The sequence below is a fragment of the Montipora foliosa genome, chromosome 11 (genome assembly GCF_036669935.1).
Source record: "Montipora foliosa isolate CH-2021 chromosome 11, ASM3666993v2, whole genome shotgun sequence".
In the NCBI taxonomy this organism is placed as follows: Eukaryota; Metazoa; Cnidaria; class Anthozoa; order Scleractinia; family Acroporidae; genus Montipora; species Montipora foliosa.
Window position 1 is genome coordinate 36,493,348 of NC_090879.1, and position 8,257 is coordinate 36,501,604.

Genomic DNA, 8,257 nt, shown 5'->3' on the forward strand with positions numbered 1-8,257 from the left:
GGCGATATAGTATAACCACCAACATCAATACCAGGAAGAGTAATGCTACGGAAACAAGAGCATAGATGAATTACTTCCGTCTTGTCGGGGTTGCATGCCAAACCATTAGAGGTGCACCAGATGAGAATGTCCTTCACACAAGCTTCAAACTTAGATAGAACGACAGGACGATCATGGGATGAGCCCAAGGACACATATAACTGTGTATCATCTGCGTAAGTCATTATATTGAAACCATGGGCTTGTACCACATTCTCCAGAGGGGCGAAGAACAAAGAAAACAAAAAATCGGCTGATCTGACATCTGCAATTAGTACTTGCTGGCATCTACCAATTAGGTATGATCTAAACCAGTTTATTAATTAAGTTAACACCTTCCCATCAAATCCATTACAGTGTTCCAAACGACTAAGTAAAACAGAATGTTCACTGGTGTCAAACGCCGCTGATAAATCTAGCAGAACAAGTACAACATCCAGGTGGTTGTCAATAGCAACAAGGATGAAGTTAAATAATTTCGTAATAGTTTCTGTGCTGTGGAAACATTGATACGCAGACTGAAACTTGGCTAAAAGCCCATTGGGTATAAGATAGTTCAGTGTTTGCGTAGTGGCCACATGTTCGAGCATCTTCGATAGAAATGCAACATTTGTGATAGGGAGATAACTCGGAAATGCCTCACGGTCAAGGGACAGCTTCTTGATCGAAGGGCGAATTACACCTTTTTTAAGGGATGATGGAAATACACCAGATAGCAGAGAAACACTGACAATAGCTGAGGCTAGGGTCTAATATACACGACTTGGTATTGGACTTTACTAAGAGCTTGCTGACATAACGTACAGACACCGCAGAGAAGTCACAGAATGTTGTCTGACATAATGGTTGACTAGGCGTTACTGACAAATCCATCATCGCCAAGACTGACGAGTGCAAACTGTCTTTCAGATTCACTATTTTTTCGGAGAAGAAGGTGGCAAATTTTTCAGACAATCCCTGAGGCGAGTAACATGTTGGTAAGAGCGGGGCTGACTTGACCTTGAAAAGGCCATCAATCAGTCTAAAGAGCTGCCTCTGATCAGATCCTGAAATTTGATTCTAGTAGTATTCTTGCTTTGCAGAATTTAACGCATCACTGTAAATGCGGCACTGATCTTCAAATATCTGGCGATGGACCTCTAAGCCAGACTTGACATATTTGCGTTCCGCCTGGCACTTAGCTCTCTTCAGAGACCTCAACATGTCATCATACCATGGCGAGTAAGGACATAGTGTCACAGTATGAGTGCAAACAGGAGCATGTAATTCAACGAGATCGCTTAGAGGCTTGTTATATTGATAAGTCCATACATTAGGATCTAAGCATGTGTTTACATCAGAATTATATAATGCAGAATCTTTTAAATCCTTGTTCCAAAATCCAAATCAATCTTGCACAATTTTCTGCTTTGAAACGTTCTTGTTGTCACACAGGGCTTAGGTATATCAGCGGAGCACACTATGGCACTATGATCCAAGATCTTGTTAGGAAAACAAAAAATTTCTGGAAGGACACTAGAACTAAGTCAAGGGTGTGTCCACGTTTATGGGTTGGGCCCACAACCTTTTGCTCAAACCCAGCTGCTTCCAAAATGTCCAAAAACTTCAAAGCATCAGCATTCTCGTGATTATCAACTTGAAAATTAAAGTCTGTTGTAATTATCAGGTTGCAAGGCAAAGCCGCAAGATACTCGAGTAGAATAGAAAAGTCATCGTAGAACATGCGGAGAGAGAGTTTGTTTTTCTTTGAGGGCGGAGGTCGATATACGGTAACAAAGTGCATTGACGATGTAGGAGTAGAAATAGATATATCCATGTACTCAAAAGCATTAAACAGAGTGATTTCATTTTGTTTAATATTTAGCCCTTTCCTCAAAAAGAAACGTACACCACTACCACGCATTTCTCTAGGTAGATGAAGGGTGTTGATGATATCAGCCAGCGTTGGGTGAGAGATATTGTCAGTAGTAAGCCAGGTTTTAACCACCGCTAATATGTCGATCCTCTTCGATATAATCAGGTCACACACAGAAGATGCCTTTTTGTTCAGAGCACGGATATTGCAAACTTTAAGCACAGTGCCAGATCAGATGTTTTCTTGGCAATGTTTACATCGACAAGGTTGGATGAATTCCTGGCATTGTGAGTGTTGATTTTTGGTGAGTGATCATGGCGTGATGTAATCCGAACAGAAAGGTGTTGCTCATTGTTCTTAGAATCCTTAGCCATGACAATGATATGCAAATCTGGAGAAGTTGAGCAAGCCAAAATGCAATATATTAGGTTAGAAGAGTTTCCTTCCCTAATAAATCTTCTGAAACCCCTTGCTCTTGTTTGAAGAAATCCGTGTCTTAATGGTACTTTGTACTGATTGATGCCACTGGATGCTAGAATGCAAGGGTGGGTTGACAGATAAGCCATTTCTTTGTAAGTCAACGCAAGATCTTGTGTTGACTCTGATATGCAAATCTGGAGAAGTTAAGGAAGCTGAAATGCAATCTACTAGGTTAGAAAAATTTCACTCCCTAATAAATCTTCTGAAACCCGTTGTTCTTCTGTTTGAAGAAATCTGCGTCTTAATGGTGCTTTGTACTGATTGATGCCACTGGCTTATAGAATGCAAAGGTGGGTTGACAGATAAGCCATTTCGTTGTAAGTTAATGCAAGATCTTGTGTTGACTATAAAGCTAACTCCACGGCCACAGCCTACTGGATTTCCAGTTGCTATAAACTCTGATCTTGATAAACCTTGGGCAACCACAGGATTAGAAGAGACATCACAGGAGATTGCAAAAGACTGGAAGAATTGGAATACGAATGCAAAGCACATTGTGTGTGATATCGAGCAATTTATAACGTAGTAGAACACGTCGCTCAGACAACGTAATTATTGTTGCATCAACCGGTCTAAATTTCACTGCTACGGTGTCAGTCAGCCAATGAACAGTTCGACATGGATCCTGACAATATCGACAGAATCTGCATCATTATTGAAATGCACGAGTTTTTTAAATCAGAAAGAAGTTTTACACACGACAATTAGGTGCAAGCGGTCGGAATGAAACCAAAAGTCATCAGAAGTATTTGATGCCTTTTAAGTATCAGCAACTGGACTCGAACGATCAGAGGTTATCACACACTTGCAAGGGACACCATACATGGGCTCAAGTTTCATGCCCAAAAGGAAGAAAACGCTCATTTCCAATATCGTTTGGAGTAAGATGTTCTGAACCTTTATCAGTCAGCTAAGTCAGAAACATTGGAACGGCATATCAGAGCTATAGTTTTTTTGAGTACTTTAAACAACATTTTTCTATGTTATAACGTAATATCATCGCCATTAATTTTTTTATTACAGTTTGTACGTCATCCTATATGATGTAACTTGGTATAAAGTGGAAGACTCTTGGTGTACATTGTAGGTTGTTCTTATTCATCGATATGGATCATCTGTATAACGTGTGTATGACTATAGCCCTAGAAGGGTATACCGTATTTCATTGCCCAAAAATTTTGTGCGTGAGAATTAGGAGTCGTCTGTTGGGATGGGAGTTGCAGTCATCAGATACCCTTTAAGTACAATCAGTTTAACTCTAAGGATAAAAAGATTGCAAAATGTTGCAAAAAAACATGTCCCCGGCCAATCAAAAATGTTTAAAACTTCATCACGAAACTCAAGGCGGACTAGTAAATGTAGTAGTAGTAGTAGTAGTAGTAGTAGTAAGACTTTATTTAAACACGGAAAATCATCAGTTTAAGCTTTACAAGTTAAAATCTAAAACTTTTTACATGGTGGATACCTTCTTTAGGTTTTGCTTAAATTGATCAACAGATCCAACATGGAATAGGATACGAGCAGGCGTTGAGCAAATGGTAGACATGTTTCATGCGACTTTTGGTGGACTTTTTGGAGAAGAATTGAAACAACAGAACATACTATTTCTTCTCACACTAGAAGACATACACGAGTTGGAGTTTAAGTTAAGGTGTCAAACTTACTTTTTTAAGACCTACCATACAAAACATATAACACCTTCGGCCATAACTCCCTTAATACCGTTCATTCGAGCACGAAACAAAAGAAATAATAGCAATGCCCAGAGAATGCTCCAGCAGATATATAAGTTATGCCAGAGAGCTTGCTCTCATTGCTGCGAATAAAATGCATCCAAACGAAGAACAGCCAACAATCGAAGAAAGACTTTGATACAGCGGCAGATAGGAGAAGTGGGAGAAAGAAATCGAAACCGTCAGGCTATAGCAATTGAGTGTCTTTGCCTCACTTGTGAAGTGTCTTGCTCTCTTGATACGAATCTCTTTCACTGCAACAAATGTGGCGTTTGTAGAGAACAGCATGACGACTCCTTTCACTGCGACGAATGCGGTTTATGTATGAACAAAGCTCTTAAAGATACCCATGGCTGCAGAAAATCATTGGGACATGAGAGTGCAGAGTTTGCTTCGAAGAAACCTTTAGTGGTTGCATAGTCTTCCCATGTTCACACAAACTTCACACGATATATGCTAGGCAATTGAGATTAAGTAGGACAAACAAATGCCCGCATTGATGTTCTGCTTAGTGACATTCAATTGTATTGGGTCGCGCCTAATGTCATCGTTCATCAGTGAATTTATAACGTAATAAAACAAGAACATGGACGTCCAATATCAAAGATTTATGCCGTAAAGTAGTATGATACTGGTCACATTGGCACTTATGTTCTAAACATGTAATTGCAATGAGTTCTCGTAAAAGTATAAGGAGAAATATGACCAGCTTGTGTTTTCAGAAATTTGTTTAGAGCACGTACAGGTAATTTGTTGGAGATCTTTTTTGTCCTTTCTAGCCGATTCTGGTTCTAAGCCAAGCTGGCGTATTTCAATGAAATACATCGAATTGTAAATGATCTCGTTTTCAGAGATAAAGTGGAATAAATAAAGTACATCAATAAAACTCCTTGTTTGACCTTGAACCGACAAAGACGATCTGTCACATCACAAGCTATAGCACGTCTGTGATTTCTTTTTAGTGTGATTCCTATTCGCTGGCATTTGACAGTCGACTTTCAAATGGCTTCTTTCCTTTTCCGTTCGCTTGCTGAGGATTTGCTTGTTTTTTTTTTTAACTCTTGCAATTCAAGAAAAATTAATTGCGTAACTGGTGAATTCGACAGTAGATTGCCCTGGAAAACTGATATCACACTCATCCCTTCGTGATTCATGCGATCACTCGGTTTTTCAGGTGAAATTAACAGTGGAATTCACTAGTTAGGCAGCGAGGAAAATGTTACATAATTAAGCAATATCCGGGAAAACCAAAAGGCGGACAGTTCCAAAGCCTTTTATTTTCACTAATCCTACAGCCAGTAAAAATAAACAAGCCAGGAGCTCCGCTTTTAGGCTTGGCTAAATCTATATATTATACAGGTTATTTATAACTGATCTTAGGTTCCGAAAAGTCAGAGTCACGATGCTGTTTCTAATTTTTGTCTAAGTTGAACATACTTGCAATTCAGGAGTTATTACAATAGACAATAGACAGTTTGTGTCGCATCATAAACGCCATTGTTAGAAGCAGACTTTCTCCCACTGTAATTCGGGCACCATGTTCAAACAACATTTCATGTTCATGTCCAATTTCTCCATTTTCATGTATCACTTCCTCCACGTTTACATGCCATGTCGGTAACTGTGTCCTCAATTAAGTCCGATATCTCTTCTGTAAAAGTACTATGATTTATTTCATGAGTAGCTTTCATGCTGTCTTCATGAAGATCTTCAACGGCTGATATCTGCTGCATCAAGCTTACAAAGTCATTGAAGACTTGGTCTGCATAAATTTCTGATCGCTTGGGAGCACAGTCGTCTGTTCACCAATAAAAGAACATTTTATCAGCTCTAACAATATACAGGTATCTACTTAAACAATAGGTAGTCACTAATGTACTTGATGGTTGCTTTTACATCTACAGGGTACAGTGAAATTGCCCCGTGTAAAGCTGTCACCCTACATTAAGTAGCTTAAAGTGGTCACTTATCAAATTCCCAGAATTTACATCCTCATTTTTTTTTTGTAAATTTGGAATCCGGTTGTTTCGCCTACACTGAAGTTGATTTGCCTGCACTTAGGAGACAGCACTCGCCTCCCACCAATGTGGACCGGGTGCAATTCCCCAGACTCGGTGTCATGTGGGTTGAGTTTGTTGGTTCTCTCTGCACTGAGAGGTTTTTCTCCTGGTGCTCCGGTTTCCCCCTCTCCTCAAAAAAACCAAAATTTGCTTTGATTTGCTTTGATTTGATTGTGTCCCCAATTAGTGCTCCAGCTCTAGAACGACTAGACACTTAAATAAAGTTCTTTTCCTTTTTTTGTCCCCCTAATTAAGTAAATAATAGTTTAAATACGTCTCAGAAAACACATTCACATATTCCTCTTTTACCAGAATAAATTTGCTCCACGGGATGCATAGACAATTCAGCATACAGTAGTAATACAAGGTAGGAGTTGAGTGACAGCATTACAAAAACTATGTAATGCCTGGTGTGCCTGGGGGAGGGAGGTAATGGTATCACGTTGAATTAAACCATGCATAAACCTCTAATGCATAAGTTCGTAAAACTAAGTTTTTGAAACAAGCCTGTAGGCAAGTAAGAATAACTTATGTAGGCGAAATGGCTTGGAGCAAAACGACCGCAATTCTTATTAAATTTGGATCAAATAATTATAACTTTTTGGCTCACCAAGCATTCATTAAATATAGCACAAAATACCAGTAACAACCTTTTCAAAGTTGAATATCAACACAGTAGAATAAGTATTTATTGGAAATTACTGCATAATTAATTGTAGGGACGTCAAAAATGTCACACTCGAAGTTCATGGTTATCGATTCGCGCTAAAACGCGTTACATGTTGTCCTTACACACGACCAATGATTTCCGTGCGTACCTAAACAATAGTTGTCCTCATGGGTACAAGAATCATCATTGCTCGGACAACTTATGCTCTTGCTAGCATTTTCTTTGCTTGGAGTTGGACGTTTTCTCCAATGTTTTCGTTTGTGTAGAGATGACACAAGCATTGTGATCCTCTTCAAGGTGTAATATCTTGTTAACAGGCTGATCGTCACTCTCAACTTTTCGTTTAACCATTTAAGGCCTAAGAGTGCAAATTCGCACTCCTTTTTGGTAGCTCTCAAATCTGAAGAGTGCACATTTGTACTGTTTTACTTACCATCTATAAGCCAATCAAAAACATTGTTATTGTTGTTCAATGACTGCCAAGCACTATTAGCCAATCAGATGAAGTTTTGGTGGGGCCACAGGGAAGGGGTTTCATACAAATTATGTGAGAAGTCTGCCTTTGGTTATGTCGGTCTGTATTTCCTTTGCGTAATGGCGGCTGTAGATGGTTCAAACTCTGATGAATCAGACTTTCAAGACGAAGGGGAAAACGATAGTCGCAGTGAAAGTGGCATTTCTGTCTCTACTGTAAATACAGAAGATCTATCTCATGTATCATTCTCGGAAGATGAAGACGGAGATTGTGAAGGGGGATGGAGTCGCGATCCAGCGCCCATAAACACAACTCCTTTCACATCAAGAACAGAAGCTGTTGGTAGAATTCCAGAACATGGAACTGCAAAGGACTTTTTTTAACCTTTTTGTCCCCGATGAAGTGTTTGAGGTCTTCGTGGAAGAAACAAATCGCTACGCTACACAATATTCATTTATAAAGATTGGATAATGATGCAATCGGGTAAGAAAATGAAGAAAGTGGTGCAGATTGGGGAAGCATTCATGATCCCCTACAACCTGAAGTGCACGGCATTATCTCCCAAAAGGTAAAGCAATTAAAAAGAAATGCAAGACGAAAGGCAGCCCAGAGGCTAGATATCTGAGACGAGTGCCCAGATATTGGTTCTACCATTGAGAATTATGTAAAGAGTGCTGGAGTAGGAGCTGACAGCTGGGGAGAAGAACTGGGATTCTTACATTTGATGGAAATCGGAAAGTTGAAAAAAAAGCAACTTTCAGTAGAATAAAAGAGCAACTGGAACGAGTTCACCAGAGGAAGTTTGGATATGGAACGGTGGTGCAACTTTGCGTTGCAAGGAACAAACGATGGTTGTCTGCCAGTCGGTATAAAGGCCTTGCAAAGGTCATATGCTGCCGAGCCCGAAAAGCCTTTGCAATATGATATAATCCAGATAAGCATTGG

The 8,257-nt window shown here is 39.6% G+C and overlaps 1 pseudogene; it reads right to left on the reverse strand.

Annotated features, from left to right (window-relative positions):
• Positions 1-362: 362 nt before the first annotated feature.
• LOC137976988 (uncharacterized) lies at positions 363-7,118 on the reverse strand (annotated as a pseudogene).
• Positions 7,119-8,257: the final 1,139 nt, after the last annotated feature.